This window comes from Aedes aegypti, chromosome 1 (genome assembly GCF_002204515.2).
Source record: "Aedes aegypti strain LVP_AGWG chromosome 1, AaegL5.0 Primary Assembly, whole genome shotgun sequence".
Lineage (NCBI taxonomy): Eukaryota > Metazoa > Arthropoda > Insecta > Diptera > Culicidae > Aedes > Aedes aegypti.
Window position 1 is genome coordinate 151,092,914 of NC_035107.1, and position 22,989 is coordinate 151,115,902.

At 38.7% G+C, this 22,989-nt stretch overlaps 1 protein-coding gene and 1 long non-coding RNA gene across 4 annotated transcripts in view; one reads left to right on the forward strand and one right to left on the reverse strand.

Annotated features, from left to right (window-relative positions):
- Positions 1-22,989, forward strand: part of LOC23687751 (gamma-glutamyltranspeptidase 1) — a 698,533-nt gene that overhangs the window by 129,624 nt on the left and 545,920 nt on the right. The gene's annotated exons all lie outside the window — the stretch shown is intronic.
- LOC5566655 lies at positions 1,911-2,849 on the reverse strand. The gene is made up of 3 exons (XR_002501507.1): positions 2,815-2,849; positions 2,079-2,260; positions 1,911-1,950 (listed from the first exon to the last, which is right to left on the reverse strand). It is a non-coding gene; the product is annotated as an uncharacterized LOC5566655 (long non-coding RNA).

The window sequence follows — 22,989 nt, forward strand, 5'->3', positions numbered from 1 at the left end:
ATACGCGGATGCCGACTTTGGAAACGACGTAGAAGACAGGAAATCGATTTCTGGATATGTTTTCCAAGTTTTTGGCAATATGGTTTCGTGGGCAACGAAACGTCAACCTACAGTGAGTCTTTCATCTACAGAAGCAGAGTTAGTTGCTTTGTGTACCGCAGCCAAGGAAGGAATGTGGCTATCACATTTGTTGACAGAATTGGAAGTGGATAACTTACCAATTGTCATACATGAAGACAACATCCCCTGCATCAATTTTTCGAAGGAACCACGAGAACATCAACGGATGAAGCACATCGATGTTAAATTTGTTTTCATTAGGGACTTGATTAAGAAAGGAGATATGAAGGTTATTTATAAGCAAACTAATGATCAACCAGCAGATGCTTTAACAAAGCCGTTATCAAAAGTTCAGCATCACAAATTGTTTGGATTGCTAAACATGAAAATTGAAGGAACGTGTTGAGGAATCAATTTTCATTGTTGTATCAATACTTTTATGCCTCACTATGTACATATAAGGTTAAGCCTCACTATAACTGTAGAATACGTGTGTAGCAAAACCATCGCTAGTGGACCATGAAGCATCAGAATCAATACCCTGTGTACGACCAGACAAGGCATCAGTTTTCAGATCCTTGCTGGCGAAGGCAAGATAATAAAGGAAGGTGGATAGCCTCTAAGAAGAAGAAAACCCGGAGTTTTCAATTATCAACATCTTTAGATGAGGAACCCAATGACGGGTGGTATAAAAAGTTATTCGCTGCTGTAGACGAGAATCCTGAAGACTATTTAGATTTTTAAAATTGTAGATGGTCTGCTCTACAAATTTGTAGCTGCCAGATCTGACCTAATGGACTACCATTTTGAATGGAAACAATGTGTACCAGCTTCCAAACGAACCCACATTATGGAACAAGAACACGATAAAAATCTCCACATCGGCTACGTCAAATGTGTTGAGAAAATCAAGCGAAAATATTATTGGCCACGCATGAGTGCTGATATAAAGAAATATATCGCCAATTGTGTGTCATGTAAGGAGAACAAGCATTCAACTGTGTCTACCGCTCCCGAAATGGGTAAGCAAAGGATTACGACACGACCCTTCCAAATAATTTGCATGGATTACATCCAATCTTTGCCCAGAAGCAAGCAGGTCAACGCGCACTTATTAGTGGTCATGGGACCTTTTTTCTAAGTACTGCCTGCTTGCTCCTGTAAAGAAGATTTCGAGTGCTTCTCTATGCAAAATACTGGAAGAGCAGTGGTTTAGAAAGCTCTCTACGCCACAAATCGTTATCACAGATAACGCTACAACATTTCTATCTAAAGATTTTCAACATTTGCTCGAACGCTATGAAATCCAACATTGGGCCAATGCTCGACATAGGAGCCAAGCAAACACAGCTGAACGACTCAACAGAACGATAAATGCTATGATACGCTCGTATGTCAAACATGACCAAAAGCTCTGGGACATGAAGATATCGGTAATGGAGTTTGTGTTGAATAACACAATCCATTCAACGATTAAATTCAGCCCACATTGCGTTGTATTTGGACACGAGATTATCAGCAAAGGTTCTGATTACAAATTAGAGCGAGATGAAGATCTGAGCGATGAACAGAGAGTAGATAAGTTGAGAGGAGTAGGTAAGAAAATTAGTGAGCTGGTGAGAGAGCACCTTCAAAAAGCTCATGAAGAAACAAAACGACGGTACGATCTCCGACATAAGCGTTACTCACCGACTTTCGACGTGGGTCAACGAGTGTTCAAGCGGAGCTTTCGACAGTCGTCGGCAGGCGATCAGTTCAATGCCAAAATTGGTCCACAATACACGCCATGTGTCATTCTTCGGAAAATTGGCACGAGTTCGTATGAAGTCGCAGATTTACAGGGCAAATCGTTGGGCGTATTTTCAGCCGCAGATTTGAAACCATAGGTACCTAAAATAAATTTAGATGTAAGAGCTCACATCACACCATTCAACAAAAATCGATATGTGAAGATAAGAAAGTGATAACTATCTTTGGTTAAAATGTCCACAAAAATACTTATCCTTCTCATCACTTACCAATCGATTACCAGTCAAATGAAACCCCGGGGTAGTAGATAAAGTTCGTTGGGTGGATGTCGCCAACAGGTGCGTCCAGTCATGTCGTGTAAATATGGTCGTAATCATAGTAATTAAGCAACGTTGCGTAGCTGTAGTCGGTTTTAGTCTCGTCGTCGAAGTCGATAGAATTGCATGTTTACCTGTAAGTTTGATGTTGTTATTATTTGCGCATGTTTTCAATATTTTAGAAGCGTTTTTTTTAAATTCGTTAAATTAGGGTCAATAAAGCAGAAGAACGGTAGGAGTCAAAATGCATAACTGCATCACACAATTTAAATTGTCTCAGTCTTGTATACAAAGTTGCAAACAAGCTGAACTGATAGAATAAACATGTATCTTTAAGAGTATGTAACTAAACTGTGTGAGTTAGAGTCAAGGTCATGGTCAAGTCGACGTTGAAAACAATAGAGCACTAGATTAATTTAAAGTCATTTCATCGTCTTATCACAGTCTTTTCATTTTAATCACATCACTTTCACTGTTATATATTCATACCCACCATTCCCGTTTGTACCACGTGAGTCGTAAATGACGAGCTTCTATCAAGAAATCAAATTGGATCAACTAACCGAAAAATCTAAACCTACGGATAGATCAATTGGCCAATAATTTTAATATAATTTACCCATGATATTGAGATTTTTCGTAGCCGGCAGATCACAAAAATTTCTTGATAAAACCTTATCGTAATTACCACATGTTCGCAGCATCATTCCATCTTCACATTTGACAGCTGTTTGACAGTTTCGACAGATCTCGACAGAATCACGCACACAGATGAACAATGATAACGTTATCTTAAAGAACGTAATAGAATGCAACTCCGACAAACGTTTTGAAATATTTCATTACGGAACTAGTATGATTTTTGAATGTGTATTATTATTTTTGTATTATGCTCCAATTTGTTATTCGTAGATTTTTACATTATATTATTTTAGTCACATTGCATGTTTTGTTTTGTAGATAGTATAAAAATACCTCATTTTAAATATGTTTTCCAAACAATCGGTGAATGAATGGCTGAGATATACAGAGGTCACCTGGTATAAAACCCAGTGTGTTTGATCGCAGGAGACCTGAGTCTAGAACGTTGATGGTCAGTAGTAACAAAAAGTTATAAAATTGCGTGGAGTTGGCAATATGTCGACGATGATACCTTATGACCCCGATACTCGTGAGAAAACGTAGCCTAATTCACACAATTTTTATTTCTAGTTGGTTTATTTTAAACTTAGTACGTCAAGGGTGATGTGTTGCGCAGGTTACAGTCAAGGGAGTTAATACGGTCCGGTAATGATTTTTCGTGTTGTGCAGGTTCAGAGGTACGTGTAATCAGTGAATGCTAATGCGATTTGTAGACAAAAAATATTTACTTTGTAAATATTTTTTACCCGAGCTGGGGGAGAGTGTGAGTGTTGGTTATTTTATGTCGTGAGAGTCACCGGGAAATTCGTGTTTAGCGTTTCGTAGAATTTAAAATTGTTGAAATGTCAGGAAAACTTGTACTTCGTTATGTTTCCACCGTCCAAACTCCCGAGCAGCCTTAGTTGTACTCCACCACCCTAGACTACTCTACGCAGCCACCTTCCCACCGCAGTGATAAAACCCACCACCAGAGGGCTTGGTTACCATCTTCTGGGTAGCCTTGAGGGGTGGCGTAATGGGGTCGTTGAGCTCATGAAGAGGGCAATGACCGTGCAACGAGGTCAGGGACCGCAAGACAGTCGACGACTCCTTAATTCTATCACTTGCCCAGAGTTCGTCGACTGAAAACAGTCAGCAATTAAAGGCTATAACAAAAAGTTAAAAGCGAAGGATTAAGATAGTTAGAGAGAAGAAATACAGTTTGAGACGTGGAAGAAGTGAAGGCGAAGTGGACTGCAGAACCCCGCCGGTTTAAAATAGCGTTTGTAGACCGTCCCTGCGGTGTCCCGGTGTCCATCTGGGCAGCATTCTGGCAACGGAACCCGCCGAAGGCCGATCCTTCACCATATCGGCAGGACCAGGACACGTAGTGGATCTACAAGGCCCATACCCCAAGCCACCCCAGAAGACATCGTCGTACTGTATCGTCGTCGAGGTAGAGCACCGATCTACGACAGAGAAGCCATCGTTGCAGAGGTCCGGTAGCAGTAAGGTGGTGGAGAAGAAGAAGGGGCCCCGCTAAGGTTAGATTAGACTAAGAAAGTGGGAGTGAAGCTAGCTAGATAATAAAGTGTTTCAAGAACTTCTGTGGGTAGACGAAACTAAGTGCGAGAACTTCCTGACCGCGAGTTTTATTGGTGAGCGTTACCGACCCTGAGGTTTTGAATCAGGGAGTCTCTGTGGTGCTTCGATTGAGTTACCCGATAATTACACAGTTTAGACTTCGTTGGAGCTATAGAGAACCCCACACTCGCAGCCCATCCAACTGCAGCTGCAACTGCTTTTCTCAGTGTCTTGCGAATCATACCGCGGTTTCTTCCTTTCACTATTAATATCACATCATCTGCATATAGTAGTATTTGTGCTTCAGATGGAATGACTTCAAAGATAGGTTGCATTGCAACTAAAAAAAGCGTTACAGAAAGGGTTGACCCTTGAGGCACACCATTTTCAGCTTTTCGTAGTGTAGATAGGGAGCCATTGGCAACTACTTGAAAATATCTGTCGCAGAGAAAACTATTAAACGATATTCATCAAACGTCCACAGATCCGCCATTCTGTTAAGGTACGCAGAATTGCGGGTCTGTACGTGGTATCGTAGGCTTTTGAAATATCAAGAGATACGATTTCCACGTGTTCATCGTTGTCTAGACTGATGAGAGATTCTAACTCGGCGAAGTGGGAGTCGACACCTTTTCCAGCACGGAATGCATGCTGGCGTGGATCCAATCTACCGGTGGTTTCCAGTTCGGTGATGAGCCTTCGATTAACCATTCTTTCGAAAAGTTTACCTACACAACTCAGGGAGCGTTATAGGTCTGTATCCTTCAGGTTTACTTCTGTCTGCTTCAGGTTTTGGTATAGGGATTATGTTGCCAACTTTCCATTGCGCTGGAAAGCTACCACTTTCCCTCACTCTGTTGAACAACATTAGAAGGGCCAATTTTTGAAGAGAAAGGGAGACGTTGTATTAGCACATAGCTTATGTTGTCATCGCCAGTAGAACTACCAGCACGTCGGTTGAGTGCCCACATAAGCTCCTCGATGGTGAAGTCCACATTGTATTTTTTGTGGAAGGCTTGGGACGTTGATTCTTGAAGGCAGTGCAGTTATTATCTTTGTGTTTTTTTCCTGAATTCAGCAGAGTAATTTTCGTTCGATGACTTCGTTGATATTCGTCGGCCAGTGCGTTCGCTATCTTTTCTCCGTCATTTGTGTGGCCTGTGGTAGATTCAAGGTAATCGTTGGTGTTTTTCCTTTTTTCCCTGCCAGTCTGTTAACCGCTGTTCCATACATGGCTTGCTGGAGTATCTGGGTTAATACTTTCCACGAGGTCCTCCCAACTTTTTTGCTTGGCATCATTTATCGTTTTGCGGCAGACAGATCGTGCATCATGGAACCGCTTCAGCGCAGCGGGTTTCCGTGGGTCATCCTCTTTCAATCGACGAAGCGCACGCAGGCATTTGCGTCTGGCTTTAATCAACCGTTTTCAACCTCCTCGTTCCACCATACTACAGATTTTCTTCCCACGTTTCCGGTAGTTTTCGGGATGCTAGAGTTGGCTGCCGAATTATTCTGTCGTGAATTCATCCACTGTTAAAATGGACTTCGGATGTAAGGTTTCGCTTGTGATTTTCTTCGTAAAGATCCCAGTTGGCTTTTTCAAGAATCCAGTTTGTCTACGCTTTGGTTCATTTGTGTTGCCAGGCGTACTTATGCATGGTTGGGAGATGATCGCTTCCAGAGAATTTCATCAAAGTTTTTCCAATGGAATTTCGATGCATGTGATGTTGAGCAGATGGTAACATCAAGGGCTTGTGATGCCCCTGTGGACGGGTCGATGCGCGTATGAGTTCCATTATTGAGGATTAGCATGTCGTGCTGCAATACCAACTCCACAATTTTATCACCTCTCTTCTTCGCTTCAGATATTGTATTGGTAATCCTACTTCCCCATGCAGAATGATGGGCGTTCAGGCCCCCTAGTATTAGAATTGGTTTTGGGAGTTCATTTCAGCAAATCACCCTAACAACCCTACAGCATTTTTATCTTTGGGGGGAAGATAAACTGAAACAATCGTCATGGACGTTGGCGCTTGTAGTTGTATTGCAACGGCTTGTAACTTGGTTCGAAAGCTGATTTGTTTGAAACGGAGTCCCTTTCTTTATGGCCATTCCAGCACCTTGTCTACCGTGTGGTGAGCATTGACTTAGTAATAGTTGATAATTCGGACCAAGGGCTGTCTGATCCTAACTTGCTACCGTCGGCATTGTTTCCTGAAGGCAGATCACGAATGGTTGGTATTTAGCAATCATTAACTGGAGTTCCCCTAAGTGCGAGCGGAGGCCGTTGATATTCCACTGGATTGCTATGTTTGGAGTTGTTTTCCCCGGTCTGGGGAGACATCCTTCGGAGTCGGGTAGATGCTTCTGATGGTGAATGTAGTTCTGTGATGTGGTATTGCTGACCCTGTTCGGCTACTACACACGAGAGATCCATTCCGCTGGTCGCATGCTCTTCGTCGCTTGCTGTTATTTGGGGATATACAACAGAAATTGCCGATTCTTCGGATGGGGAATGTGTAATGATACTTGCCCGGTGGTACGAGCGGCCCACGCCGACTGCCGCCAAGGGCTCGTCGGAATGTTCCGGAACATCCCTGGTCAGGGTCGACGTGGGGGCCTCGCTCTTGGCGAATCGTGGTTTGTCTTGGGTAATGGTGGTTTGCTTGCTGGTTGTTCATTCGTTGAATTACTTTGATGGGGGATCCTCTTCTTTTTCCATTGGCGTTGTTTCCTGAATAGGAAACAACTGCCGCCAGGGGTTCATCGGAATACACCGGGACGTCCCTGGTCAGGTTCGGCGTGGGAGGCCTCGCGCGTGGCAATCAAAGCGATGCAGGTCTGTCGATACGTGTCAACGGTGATCGTGGGTTGTTTATTGCGGTTGATGGTGGTATGATGTCGGTTGCATAAGTCGTGTTGGTGGTGACATCTTCGGTACAGTTGATTCCCAGGATCCTGGGATTCGTAAAAATAAGTGTGAGTTTGGCTGTTTTTGTGGTGAAATGTGCAAAAAGGTACTTGCCAAATATAGTGGGCAGCCCACGTCAACTGCCGCCAGGGGGCTCATCGGATTGCTCCGGGACATCCCTGGTCAGGGTTGACGTGGGAGGGCCTCGCGCTGGCGAATCAGTTTGGTTTGTGCTGCTGCTGGTTGTTGGGATGCTAGTAAGATTGTGGATTTTGTCGTAGTCTTCTGCAGTTAAAGGTGGTAGCAGAGTGCGAGTTTGATCTGTGTATTTTATGCTCATTGTCCTAGTCGTTTATCCGTTTTCTTGTCCGTTTTCATTCCCGGGTCAATATTTTGAGTCTCCAGTATATTTTCTCGTCAGGTTTCGGGTCCATTATTCTTCTCGGTGTAGGTGAGTGTGCTATTTATGACGGATGATGCTGAGATGCGTTTACCCGATGACTACCCAACTAACAATTCAGAGCCACAAACAAGCATGGCAAGTTTAATTATTGTTCAATAATGGTAATGACAGCTGAATAAAATGTTGCTCTATAAAGAGCTGAGAGAGTGTGCTTTTTTAACACAAACTTAGGTCAATGTTCAACGTTATGCATTAGAATGAACAAAAGTTGAATCGCCACTTATTAAACGTTTCCAAAGATTCTCATTCGGCTAGTCAATATTCTTTTACTAATGAGCTGAAACAAGACATGTTCCCCAATTAAAAAGCCAATATTCCACTAAACAAAGTGTATATGTATAAAAGGATATTCAGAAGACGAACTAACGTTTTCTTGCGTCGCACTTCAGCTTATTGCCACAAGTTTAACATAAGCATGAATAGAGCTGAATATGTATCTTATAAAATCCTAATTCAGCTTCAGTATATTATAGGAACAGTGATCCAATAGAGCCCAAAATGACGGATTAACAAACACATTGTTCAGCAATACATAAGCCTTGTAAAAGCGATCACACTATAGCTAAATTTCATAAAATGGACAAAATATTCGAAATTCGTGTTGAGTTCCGAATGCATTTCAAAGCTTATAACTTATTCTTTCTCAAACCTTTTTAAATAGCTGTTCAGAAAATAAACATGGTCAGCCTCCAGAAATGTAGGATTATTTTGAAAAACAAAAACAAACATTTGGGCTAAGTATTCCTAGTAGGAGTGAATTACTGACAAACAAAGCGTAATATTGACTTGATTAACAGAAAAGATCTGAAGACAACATCAAAATTTTGTTTGTTTTTTTTTATATGTAGTTAAGTTTAGATATCATTTCCAGATCTTTTATATATTATATTTATCAAGTTTATATCACTTTTTGCTATCCATATTTTAATTTGCTATTGCTAAGCTTTGCCTGCTCGGGATGTTGTTCCGTACAAGAAAAGAAGAAATTTCTTTGACAGAATTGATTAAATAAATTTCTATAGCGAGCTACATTTGAAACGACCTTTTTTCACAATTGAATAGTGCGATCAGAGAAAAATGATTTACTTGGTTATTTCCGAAAAAAAATCCCACGCGTCAAGATATTCGAACATTTTTATATTCAGGCGCATAGTCCTCAGAATACTTCAAATGATTTAAATATATTCATACAGAGGATTATTTCTTTAATGCATAATAAGTTTATGAAAAGTACAAATCAATAATATAATTAATTAATACAAACATAATTTATAAAATAAATGCATTTCAATTGAATGCAATTGCAATAAATTGAAGTTTTGAACAAACTAAACTTATTATGAAGTTAGCTTAAGGTGAAGATGCATCGAAGCCAAACCTTAAATTTTCAAGAACACAAATCTAAAGAACTAAATATCCGTTCAAGCTGAAAACTTAATCGATTGGTCACCACCAGCGTGTGACCAATTGTTTAGGTTTTCAGCTCGAGCCGCTGCGCAGTCTGGTTCTCTAGATTTGTGCTCTTGAAAATTTGTGGTTTGGCTTCGATGCATATTCGTCTTAATCATTTCAAACTGATTTCACTTTGTGTAAATAAACATTATTTTTGACCATCATTGACATAAATTTTCTCACTGTGCGCTAAAAATAGCCGACTGAACTCAGCTTGGATCAGCACTGAACAGCAGCTGAATAATATGCCTGTTCAGTTGTTGATTAGCGTACCATGTGTTGATTAGACGATGTCGAATAGCAGCTCTCACATGATAAATATTCAGCTATGAGAGGTTTATATTTTGCACCGGACGATTTATTCATCAATTCTAGGATGGCGCAGATGGAAAGGCATACCGCTCACAATTGGAAGGTCTCGAGTTTGAATCCAGTATCCAGGCGATTTTTAAATATGGTTGTTATATCATGATAAGTGTGTACACTACATTTGAAGCGCCAAGAAAATATTTTTTTGTTTTTTATTGGTTTTTAATTATTTTTGGACCAGTCGTATAAAAGCTGAACAAAATGCTTGTTAAACGTTTTAAAAGCTGAAAAATTAAGTTGGAATTCAACGACATGCTTTAAAGTTTCTCCAAATTTGTGTGAACAACGCCTGAACAAAGGTTGGCCATGAAAATTATTAAAATGTTATTAAACATGATGCTGAATAAAACTGCCATAATGGTGTTTCTTAAATGAGTGAATGTTAGTTGGGTAGTTCTCTCAGTGGGCGATATCTCCATTTGGCGTTTGCTACTTCTGCTGCGTGTATGAATGCCGTGATCTTGCGTATTGTTGTTGACTTCCTTTTGACCAGATGAAAAAGAGAGGAGTGTCTGATCCTTTCGCGATAATCTATCGTGTTGTGCTGTGGCGTTCTGCTGAACGGCTTTGTTTGGAGTAGTCTTCGGTGCTGGTTTTTGGAATACAGTTTCATTTTGTTTGAGTGGTGAGGAGGACTGGCTACGTGAGTATGCCTTCAGAGTTTGCTTTAGTGCAACGAGCTCTTTCGTTAGTACAGCTACTTGCTTTTGTATAAAGAGGTGATTACTTGGTCTTTAGCGGCTAGTTGTTGCTGAACTTGCTCCTGAACTACTTCAGCGATCGTTCCTTGCTTATTTTCTTCTGCATACATACGCCTCGCCTCAACAAATGAAATGCCTCTGTCAACTTTCAGATGCACTATTTTTTCTTCTTGCTTGTACTTCGGGCAATCACGCGATGTTGTGGGATGTCCGGTCTTGCAATGGAGACAATTGGGAGGATTCGTACATTGTTCTCCTTCGGGGATTTCATGTGACGGCAGAACACCGTAAGCAAACTCCAGGCTTGCTGGCAGGACTTTTTTTGAGTGGCCATAGAGACCGCAATTGAAGCACTCATCGGGGAGGGTAATATACACGAACTTTGATGCGCAATAATCCGAAAAACACGTGATGGGTACAATTGTGCCGTGGAACGAGAGAACCAACAAGGAGGTGTTTTTCAAGGACACCGTTCACTCGCTTTTTATTCTGCGGACTGATGTACGCCCTGAGCCTTGAGGTTGTCCAGTATCACAGTTTCTTCCTTGTTGATTGTATCTGGGGTCGTATACTACACCTTGGACCATGTTCAGTGTAGGGTGAGGAACTATTTCGACCTCAGTGCCATCGGTTAACTGTGTGATTTTGATGAGTTTCTCATAGATGGTTTTAGAGCTGGTGCGTTAGAATGTAACGTGTACCTCGTCCTTCACAAGATGCTTGAATCGTTCTGGCTTCCTTAACACCAACTTTCAGTGGATTGAAGTTCCCACTATGAACGAATCGAACGGCGTGGCGTCTTGTTGGTTATTATCATTTTGTTTCCGACACAAAATGAGTACCATTGCCTGACCCAGATCATCGGGACCAAGCATCCACTCTGGAACGTTGCTTCGACTTATCGCTCCCGCCGAGCCCCCGGAGGGGCCAGGGACCTGCCTGACATTTATTCAAGATGCCAAGAACTATTCACTTCACTGTTGGTTCTCCAAAATTATGGAAACGTATTCACGAAGGACCGTTTTTATTTCCTCTTTTGGCACCAATTAGCACTCGGATCACAACACTGCCTACACAACAGTACAGATGTGTGTATGAGTGATTATATCGGCTGCAGCAGCGCACCGCGTGATATTTACACCATCGATTAATACCGAATTTCACTACTGTCCCATCAACTTTTGTCCAAACTTCACTTTACCGAGAGAAATTCTACGAAAGTCTTGTATTTAATCACCAGAGTTGGTTAATATACCGCGTAATTAAGACGAAAGAAGATGATAATCAATTGCAAGCTTTATGCGTGTATCGATTACCTTCAGTGTCCCGAGCACGATGTGTTTAAAAAAATAATGTAATAAGTGTAATAAACTTGTATTGTGTCGTGTTGTGCCAAAAAAGGAAGCCTTACTCACCCGAACCGAAGAAAACCCAAGGAGCATTGCCCATCACTATCCAAGGAAGGAAGTCTACAGTCCACTCCAAAGGCTACCCAAAGGGAAGAACCAGTCCCCAGGTACAACACTAGCTACTTACTATTAGCAGAGAAAATCAATATGATCGGACCTCTTTTTTGTTCATTTATGCACTGAATCTACTATTCGGGAAAAAAATCGCAACCATACATACATTCATACCCCCACATTCACACGAATTCATTCATTCTAAACGCTCCACTCATACAGTTGTTTGGCTCATTAAACTTGATCTACCAAGAACCAACATATTGTCTGTCTCAAGATAAATCCAATTTATGGCGATTATCTGCCCATGTCTCCAAATATAAACGCAGCGATCACTGATCATACAGAACCTCCAACTTCCAAACACAGTACATCCACTAGACAGCAAGCACACTCATTGTGTTCAGTTGCTCCTGATATTTATCACTAATACATAGATACACTACTGTCATTCTACGAAAACCACGTGCTTTCTTTTTGACGTTGGATAACGTCTTACGGCAACATACTGGGGTACAATTTCGAAAAACGAAAAATCGCTCGCGTCACGAAAAGTGGTTAGATTTTGACTGTTAATAACTTACTAACGCCCGCATAGATTTTCAAGATTCTTGCACCAATCGATTGGAAATCTTTCTACGAATCTACTCCAATAACGAAAACTGTTGATTTCCATGACTAAACTATTGAAATATTGGTAAATATCGAGGCACGTCTTATTTTCAATAGCAAAGCACATTTTTCTTGCTGTTATAAGGTTTTGACGTTTAGAAGTTTACATGTACCGTAATTTCGAGTGAAAATGATCATTTAATGGTTTTTCTTGTCTGTTTTCAATAATGTTTAAAATGCCCAACAACTGAATCCAGGTTAACAAGTACGACGGACAGCCTTTTTGGCTCATGTGCCAAAATTTTCTAACATTTGTGTTTTTAGTGCTAGAAATCATCCCTTAAATAAAAAATCGGGGAATCCCATTTCGAGGTGAAATTGATCACTTGTCAGTGTGATTATTGTTATTTTTTGAAACGACTCTACACAATGAACATGAGCTCCCTGAATCCTCCTAAATTCTTAATGATGCAATATTTAAAGAAATAATGAATTGTTAATTTCAAGAATTGCGATGAAAACGCCTAAATGTAGGCAATTTCCTAAGGAAATCTAACAGAAATTTAATTATTTCAACCGTATGAGTTAATTGGTAGGGGGATTAGGGGCATAATGAACACCCGGGGCGAATTGGCACCCCCTCAATCTCTGAGATTATGCATACTTCATCAAAAGTTCATACACTGCATGAAATCTGTATTGAATTTGAAATGTTTGACGGTAAAAAAGTTTATGTTTTGCTTCAATTGACGTTAGAAATTTGACCTTAAGTTTTTCTCTGCTTCAAATTGACATATAAGCAAGGCGGTGGGAGAATCTAAGTTTTGAACAAAACAACGAACCCATAAAGGTTTTTTTAAGCTCTTCTGATAGAGGGAGAGCCCTTTTACACATCGGAACGACTTACAGACATTAAATATTTTGGAATCATTAAATTTCATGCAAGTGTTCATTTTGCCCCGATACCTTTTTACTAGCCTTGTTTTGGACCTAATTTTCTATCTCACTTTTCTGGCATATGATATTATTTTAATTACCATGAATGAATGTAGCACGTCGTACTAATATCAAACATGGAAACTAGCCGGGAGTAATTTGAAAATAATTTCATTGTATGGTCTTAAAGTAAGCATTTGCTTGATGTGTCCATTATGCCCCGAATTCCCCTACGAGTTTAGAAGATGAAATCGGGCTTGGGGATATACTTTAACCATCCTTACAAACTTTACTAACTTTTAATAATGCCGTTGTCGTCGTCACTACCTACATGTAAATGCATTCTAGAGCGATCAGAGCATCAACTTGTCAAACAAAGGGCTAAAACTAATCAGCAACAGTTTTGTTGATGTTTTGATGTGGTAAGAAATTGTCGATCGAATCGAAATACGCGCACAGAGAAGACTGCAGAAATGCTACCGCCGCCCGACCCGAGCAACGTGAACCTAGAACTTTGTTTGTCATTTCTCACCGTTGAAAACTAATCAACCAAAATTATAATTGATAAATAAATAAATTAATTAATCAATCGATAGTAATAGATTAAATGTCTCTGGTTGTAACTCTTTTACGTCGAATGCATTGTTGTGACCCTGAAAAGGGCCGTTTTGTTTGAAATTGTGCTGCAATTCAAATTAAGCGATTCTCCACGGATACGAGTCAGCATGATGTCCTTCGGCATGATGCTGACACGCTTGGCGTGCCTCGCGCACAGGTTGGTATCCTCAAACAAACCGATCAGTTAGGCGGGGGTGACCTATTTCGCATAAGGACATTTCGCATACGGACGTTTGGCATAATGGACGTTTCGCATAAAGCATTTTCATAAAAGAACAGGTAGCATTTCAAAGAAGGAATATATGTAATTCTGATGCCAAATGTCCATTATGCGAAACGTCCCACCTCCCAGTTAGGCCACTCGCTTCATGCAGGACCATGACGGCTGAGCTCTGGAATCGCAGATTTGCCTCTACATTTTCCCGGATACCTCGACGAAGCAGAAGAAGTTCTTCATGGTGCGGAACTTCTTCGAGTATCAAAAAGAGATCATGCCAATCATCGTGACTGGCAACTTTAACATCGATTTGAGCAAAGAGGAGAACATGGAGCTCGCGGACTTCATGGAGAAGTACCTCAACCTCAAACTGGCTTCGGAACCAACTAAAGCAATCAATCTGGATCATGGATCATGCGTGAACCTAACGTTCGACCGTAATATTTGTTTGGGAAACAAGAGTTACCGCTCATGCTTCCTCTTCTATCGACCGATTCTATCGGTGTTGAAGTGTTAACCGAAACAACCAAATAATAACACACAATGTCCATAATAGATCAGAATTGGCTTGGAACAAATAGTATGAAATTTAATTGGATTTTTATCAGTAGAAATCTTTCATAAGTTCGTGACGGTCTCAAGCCAGAAAATAGAAGAAGCTAACGTTATCCAACGTCAACTTGGCGGTTGTATCTCGAAAACAACCTCTTACTTTTTTTTCTATCTTTATTAACGAGATTTTTAGCCCTCGGCTAGTTCATCTCGGGACCAACGGCTTTACTTCCCTTCCGAAGGAAGTCGTCACTAAAATTTTTAGTGACTATCTCGGGGATGGGATTCGATCCCAGGTCCTCGGCGTGAGAGGCGTGTGTTCTAACCACTACACCAGGTCCGTCCCCAACACGTGCTTTCAATTTGGGCGGGAAAGTTTTTCCATTCATTTCATCCTGCGGGTGTCAGTTCGCTGTAACGGCTGCGGGCGTACGGCCGCCGCCGGTCTCTAAAAAAACATAAGATGATCAATAATTTTCTCACACTCACACGCAATTTATTATTCTAGTTGGGAGCGAGAAAGCCGTTTCTTTAACCAAGGGGCTGACCATTAATTACATAAAGGTTTAGGGGGGGGGGAAGGCAGGTCTGAGATTTCTTACGCGCCATACAATTTATGTTTATTTTCATACAAAAAATCGTACCAAGGGGGATGGGGGTTGAAAAAAAACCCCGTAAATTGTCTTACGTAATTAATGGACCGCCCCTAAGCTGAACGTTTCAATTTCCAGTGCCCATTCTGCTTCTTCCGCGAGCACTAAGCGAAACAAAAAACGGCAACTGATTGAGTCGCTACCGATGCTGAAAGCCGAAAGCAGTTGAATGCAATACCGAATGATTGTTTACATTCTAATTCCGTTTGAGTGGCATTCGGGTTTGAGAGCTGATGAGCGTTCACTGACTGGTAATCTACACCACGGAATGATTCAGTGAGTGGGAATCCGCCCAGTCAGTTCAATAGTGGTTATCACGCCCAATGGTATGGGTGCCCTAGTATAGATGTAGGTGTGAACCTTATAGGAAAACAATATGCCCTTTGTCTCGAAAAACACCCAGAATCCGGTTGAAAATGTTTTAAATTGGGTAATATTTCCATATGCATTTTGATGAGTCCGGAAAGATTTCACCATTCTAAAATATACACCCAAAAGTTGAAACCGTCATTATAGGCGTTTTCTGCGTCTATTGATGGCGGAAAAGTGTTCTTCTGAGCGACATGACGTTTTTGAGCGTCTATTGATAGGCAGATAATCCGGTCATTGAGTCGAGCAGTTTTTACGGTACAAATGGGGAAGTACAACTTGATATGCTTTTTGAACCACGCATACCAACAAGCGGGTTTAGTGCTGTGGTATAGTATTTGGTTCTCACGCTCATGACCATGGATCGATCCTGGTTGATGTCGCATGTGTATTTTTTTTCATGTGCGTGCATCACCAACACATGTATTAAAAAATAAAACTTCCACACATATGCCTCTTTTAAGTGCATGTATTGGAAGTATGGAAATACGCAAAAAACCGAGAGGGTGCAAACCAGATTCGAACCATAATCATCGGATCGACTAGCACACTGTGTATCTACTGCTCCAAACTTACCACTGAAGTGAAGAGTAACCAAAGTCGATGTGGTTTTACGTTTCATATGCATGATTGCTCATGCTGTTGATAAACATGTGAACATGTGTTATCCCCAGCAAAATAAAGATATACAGTCAAGTCTCCTTTAAAGCGTTAATCATCGTATGTTGAACAAGTTTAATGTATATTCATAATAATTTATCACCTACCAGAGTAGCCACATTCTCTATTGTAGAACTTACTTAAGGACTGTTCATTTTATAAAGTGGACACCTTGTGCATGCTATATCTTTATAATATATCAATAGAATCGTAATCGGTTTTCTGTATACAGTATCGTTAGACTATTATATTATTGCACGATGGTGTTATAACAAAAAAGCCATCAAAATAATTATAATTCACACGAATAAGGAACAATGTTTAGAATGGTCAAAGATTGGTAGGTCTGGAGCCAAGTATAATAGTTGAGTATACCAAAACACAATTCATTCATAAAAATTCGGATTTTTGGTATGTGAAAAATATTGTTTAAGTTTGAAGAACATCTTTTCTAGGAAGTTTTTGTCGAAACTTCTTTGTTCTTCTTTGTAAGATCTTATATTTCCATATAAGAGGAAAATAATAGTATTACGATGCACAGAAAACCGATTATGATTTCATTGATAAACTAGCTAACCCAGCGTGGCTAGTCACGTTCCATAAGAATTTTCAAGCAAAAACCTCTTTCAAAGATTAATAATGTTTATGTTCAATTGCAAAATGATAACATGGACAGAGAAATTTCTCTGTTGATTAATATGCCATTGGTGTATGAATAATAAGCTGAGACACGCATGATATTTATGAACGCAAAATCGCCCAAATTTATGCTCTAACCATACTCCATTGTTATAGTGCCGTTATTCTGATCTGAAATAATTACAGCCTTAAATGCTGTTGTGAAATATTTCAAAAGTTCCAGAAGCTTCTATAAATTAGAGAGAAGAATCTGACTGAAAATTCTAGAATATTCTATTGAATCCCGATTAACCAGTGCTACAATTTCTGTATAGATCTTTGTGCTGCGATGGCGATCGTCAACGATATACAACGAATCGAATTGTAATTAGGGGACTATCGACTAATGAATATATCGAGTCATCGAACAGGAATGCTTTGGAAAGCTCTTTTAGGGGACCATTATAGTTACCATAAAAAAATATTTTTATTTTGCCTTCATAAGTCGATATCGAACCATGGAACATCGACTCAAGAAGGTTGTGTAAATAAAAAAAAAACTAGAATATTCGGCCCACAATCATGTTTATCTTTCCTTTGCAAATATCTTATTTGTTTTTGAACCTTATATTGAAATGACGAAACCCGTAATGAATCACATTTTCAACTTGCATCGGAATTTAAGTGCGGTCGAACAGCATAAAGTTGGTTTGTTTACATTTTGATTACCGTCCAAGTTCATAAAACCGGAAAACTACAATGATAAAAAGATCGTGACTTTTATACGAATTAGGAAGGACAAAGCTCCGGAAAACTCTAGAACACCCTGTGCAATAGCTGTTATAGTGCTCCACAATTTGCAATAGGGTCCTAAAATGGTTAATTAAATCTTGTTTTCATTTAATAACACGAAAGATCATATTACTGCAACTACTTTAGCAATTTTTCTCGCTCAAATAACGGATATATCATATTTAAACTTTAATTTCAAAATTGGATCCATAAATGAACCTTGACACTTGAGATCATGTTTGACGTTCGCTTAGTCGACAAAAATATCACAGGGGTTTTAGTTTTAACACTGGGGTTGTTGCTATCTGACATTTCGGAAGGGACACGGAAAACAAAATACACCCGAAATTTGAGTTCAAATCAAGGAGTGTGACAAAATCTATAAAAACATAAAAAAATGTTTTTTGTACTTAAACAAATGAAAAACATTAAAAAATTGAGTAAACATGTGTTTTTGGCCTGAACGTAAGCGTTTGGCACTAAAATTGGGACAGGGCTTTAGGACCCTATTGTAATGTTGTTACATTCAAATGGACTTTTGCAGTGCTCTTAATTTGACTGTTGTTGTGCTCTTAAATTGCTGTTGTATGCTGCTCAATGAAACCTTTCAAAGCGTTACTGACAGACAGAAAACTCTGGGATTTTATATACATGATAAAAAAGATATAGCATAAACAAGGTGTCCTCTTTATAAAAATGAATAGTCTTTAAAACATGAAAACTCTGTGGAATCTTTTGCTGGTGCTATTCAAAGAAAACAAGATCACGGTTCTACTTTCACATTGATAAAAAAATATCGATCCAATGCTGATGAATGCTACCCAGAATGAGCCGATTATAAGAAACCGTGCCCCATATATGGGATTAAATTTTAACCATGGTTTTAGTATAATAGTAAAAGAGTTTTCTATAGATGAATCGATCATTTTGACTCAAGAACAACTTCTGCAAATTGGCTATTAGTTTTTGCAAGCAATTTATTTTAAGAATTATGGCACCGATATGTTGATTTTAGAACAGAACGTTCAGTGGGGAGATTGTAGTAAACCGTTTGGAGAAGTCAAGAGAACATATATACTGATTTTTTTTATCATGAAAAATATGAAAACAAAATTTCATTTTTATATAACGCAATAATCTTTTTTTTATCATTTTTAATTTTGACTATCTATGAATTGTGATAAGAATTAGTTGTTCAGGACAAAATTTCAGAGACATTTTCGATAAGAAAGTTTTTCTAAGAACAACTTATGCTGTCCATAAAGGCCCATATTGAAAAAAGTAGGCACTGAGAAAATAGCGCTCAAACTTTGAAGTTTTTCTTTCATACAAATGTTTATAATTTTCTATTAGGGGCCGTCCATAAATAACGTAGCATTTTTCACTGATTTTTTACACCCCCCTTCCCTCTCGTACCGTTTCGTCACAAATGCTGATACTTCCCCTTGGAAAATACGTAGCATATCAAGCACCCCCCCCCCTTCTTCTTCTTCTTCTTCTTCTTCTTGGCATTGACGTCCTCACTGGGACAGAGCCTGCTTCTCAGCTTAGTGTTCTTATGAGCACTTCCACAGTTATTAACTGAGAGCTTTCTATGCCAAAGTTGCCATTTTCGCATTCGTATATCGTGTGGCAGGTACGATGATACTCTATGCCCAGGGAAGTCGAGAAAATTTCCAACCCGAAAAGATCCTGGACCGACCGGGAATCGAACCCAGACACCTTCAGCATGGCTTTGCTTTGTAGCCGCGGACTCTAACCACTCGGCTAAGGAAGGCCCCCCCTTTGCATTTTTTATTAATTTTCCTCAGTGATTGGGTTGAAACAAAAAATTAGAATTCAGAAGTTCAATACAAAATTTGATATTAATTACTGACTAAAATGTAAGGATAATCTAATCTAACAGTATGATATACAGTAGCGCTCGAAAGTAATTTGGAAAACAGTTTCAAATAAACACAGTTCCTGTTACATAATTTTGGTATCTAGTTTCATATAGGCTAAATTGTATTACTTTTGCTGTTGTCACCAAGCCAAACAAGTTTACTATAGAAAATGTGAAAAAAAAATTGATTGGATTGATGAAGCTCGTTATTGTTGAGTTAGGGTACAATATATTTTTAGTTTATTTTTAGTTAGAACAAAAATTTCGTTATTAAAGGATTGTTTTTTTTTAATTATTCTTTGTTAGGAAATAGATTTCAATGAAAATGAACAATACAATATATTAATTCGAAATGAATTATTATCCAAATTCAAATCCATTTGGCAATCAGTGGCCAGATATAGAAAAGATTACACTTGATATATTTGGAATGTTTAGAAAATTTTAGCGATTATTATACAAATTATTTATCTCTATTAATATTTCAGCTGAACTTCATTATCTTTCTTCATAATAAAATAAACCTACACAACCTATAATGAAACAGTTAAATAATAAAAAATTATCAAATTACCAAGTTATCAATAAAATTGAATGATAGGGCAATTTCGATATCACTCGAATCTGTTGTCCTCATTAATATTCAGGCTATTCCATCAAGAGCATTGATACATCAAAACAAATCGATGAGTTGATTGAGTGAGATCTCCTGCAACATTGAATGCATAATACACGGTATAAATATCTTGTTTCATGTAATATTTGCCGAAAAGAGCATATTTTATTGTCTTGAAAACGGCTGACTTTATGACTTGTTAACAAATGAGAAAACAATGTACTCCAAGTAGTTAAAGCATTGATTTTTAATTTATTTATTAAACTTTGATTTTGTTTATTTATAAATTTATCAATTAAGACACGAATATAATATAATATTTACATAACCATTTAAAGCTTTGAAAAATCTGTTTGATTGCATTTATCAAGAAAATCTAAAATTTCTCAGATTTCTTTTCAATCTTGATGAATGTTTTGAAGCTGAATCATCATTTTATAAACCAAGTTTATAAGTCAAACAAAACAGAGGACAGAGCCTGCATCTCAGTGTTCTTATGAGCACTTCCACAGTTATTAACTGAAAGCTTACTGTGCCAATGACCATTTTTGCTTGCGTATATCGTGTGGCAGGAACGAAGATACTCTATGCTCTGGGAAGTCGAGAAAATTTCCAACCCGAAAAGATCCTCGACCGGTGGGATTCGAACCCACGACCCTCAGCTTGATCATGCTGAATAGCTCCGCGTTTACCACTACGGCTATATGGGCCCCGTAAAGATCCCCCTCCCCCCTAAATAGCTACGTCATTTATGGATGACCCCTTACATTTCTTCCTGACATATTTAACACAACCGCATAGCTTACTAATTTTGCTTCTAATGATCAGCAAAAAATAATAAACTTGAACACAATTCACGTTTGCAGCTGAAATTTAAATTAAAAGTTCATATGGAGACTGGTATGCCTTTATTTTTCAATATGGGACTGCACCAACTTCATATTTTCCAATACATTTTCAAACAATGTGTGTTTATTTTTATATGCATAATAAAATGCAGATTAAAATAAGTTTTATTGCACTCATTCGATAACTGTCAAGCAATGATACATAGTTTTGACATCATGAATGCTCTAAAGCATGACTTTAAATCGACAATATGTTGAGCATTATTATTATAAGTAAATTTTCTGGGATGTAGAAAAAATATTGTTCGGAAAAGATCTTCACGAGTTTTATATAGTTATGCGGCTTGGCAAACCTCTGAACGAACACCAACACCAAAAAATCCACTTAAGGGTTGAAGAAATCATTTCGTGACGCGTTCACCATTATTTTGCGATTATGTTGTGCACATAAGTTTTTTGAGAATTATTATTTATGTATATCAATTCCAAAAATATGGAAAATCTGGCTTTGGTGTAAAATGTTGAGTGCGATAATTAAACCTTATTGTAATTTCTGTAAATTCCAGTTAGGTACTATTGCATCTTCTTTACAAAAAAAAATATAACGGTAAATGTAAATGACTGCTAATAAGAGCGGTTTTAAATTTAAAAAAAGTTTGAAATTCCAATCCCCATATCTTTCTTAGGGGTCGTCCATAAACCACGTGAACATTTTTCCTGACTTTTCAGTCACCTCCTCCCCCCTCGTGCTTTTGTGTGGTTTTGACGAATAACCCCCCGCTCGCCCAATGATCATGTGTTTCATTTGTTCATGAATGAAACAGAAATTTGAAAAATGGGAGAAGAGATATTTATGAATTGGTTTGCTATTATTAAGCGAAATGTGAGATTATAGTGTGACAAACTTCTGCAAAAATCCCTAACAAAATTAGCTCAAAAAGATTTGTTTCTACTGCAGTGTTCCTTATTATTGTTTGAGGAATTAGTTTTCACTTAGAGATAATTTTGTATTAACATTACAGTACTAACATGTGGGGAACATTTTTTTTTTCAAATTTTGTCATAGTAATTTCCATAGAAATCTTAATCGTCTTCTAATCGTTGTTGGTAAAGAAGATATGAAATATTGAATTTTAAAACTTTTTTTTTTAATTTGAACCATCCGACTGCTAATGAAACCTTTCAGGTTTAGTTGATGGTGGAATTTTCTTTGAAACACAAATGGGTGGACCGTGGTCTTTGGCTAGATACCCCCTCCCCGCTAAATGATAACATAGTTTATCAACGGCCTCTATTTTGATAAGTAATTGTTAAAAGAATTACGGTAATCCAGTTTGCTGTATGCACACTTAGATGTTTGATTACAATATTACATCGTCAAATGAATCGAATCCCACAAACCCTGGGTCTCCTACTTCGAGGAGTCTCATACCGTCCCCAACCATGCGACTAATAGGAGACCAAAATGTAAATAAATGAAAAGTAAATCAATCAGCAAACGTCAACGATAAAATTCTGCTTATAAAGCGCCCGACTGTTATAGTCAAGTGTGTTTATTTGTTTCTCCCTAATATATTACCCAATCCAACACGCACGGCATGAAATTCTATTTCCACTGCAAATGTATAAGTCATTGCCGATAATAAAGATATACAAACATATAGATTTTGACTCTGGTATAAGTAAGAAATTCCCGCAGCACCGCGTTGGTACTTTAAATATATTTATAGAACATATCATCTCACCCCTTCTCGCACTTGGCTGTCCAACGGGTGTTGTATTTTGCTCCTCTTGCAGGTTGTCCTCCGTGACAAGATGGTTCCATGTTGTGTGATGTAGAGAACTCCATACATGAGAAATTGTGATAGGCGAGTAGTGTGGGTTTATGTTTAAGGATCCGAAGGTTGCGGTTTCGAATCCAGT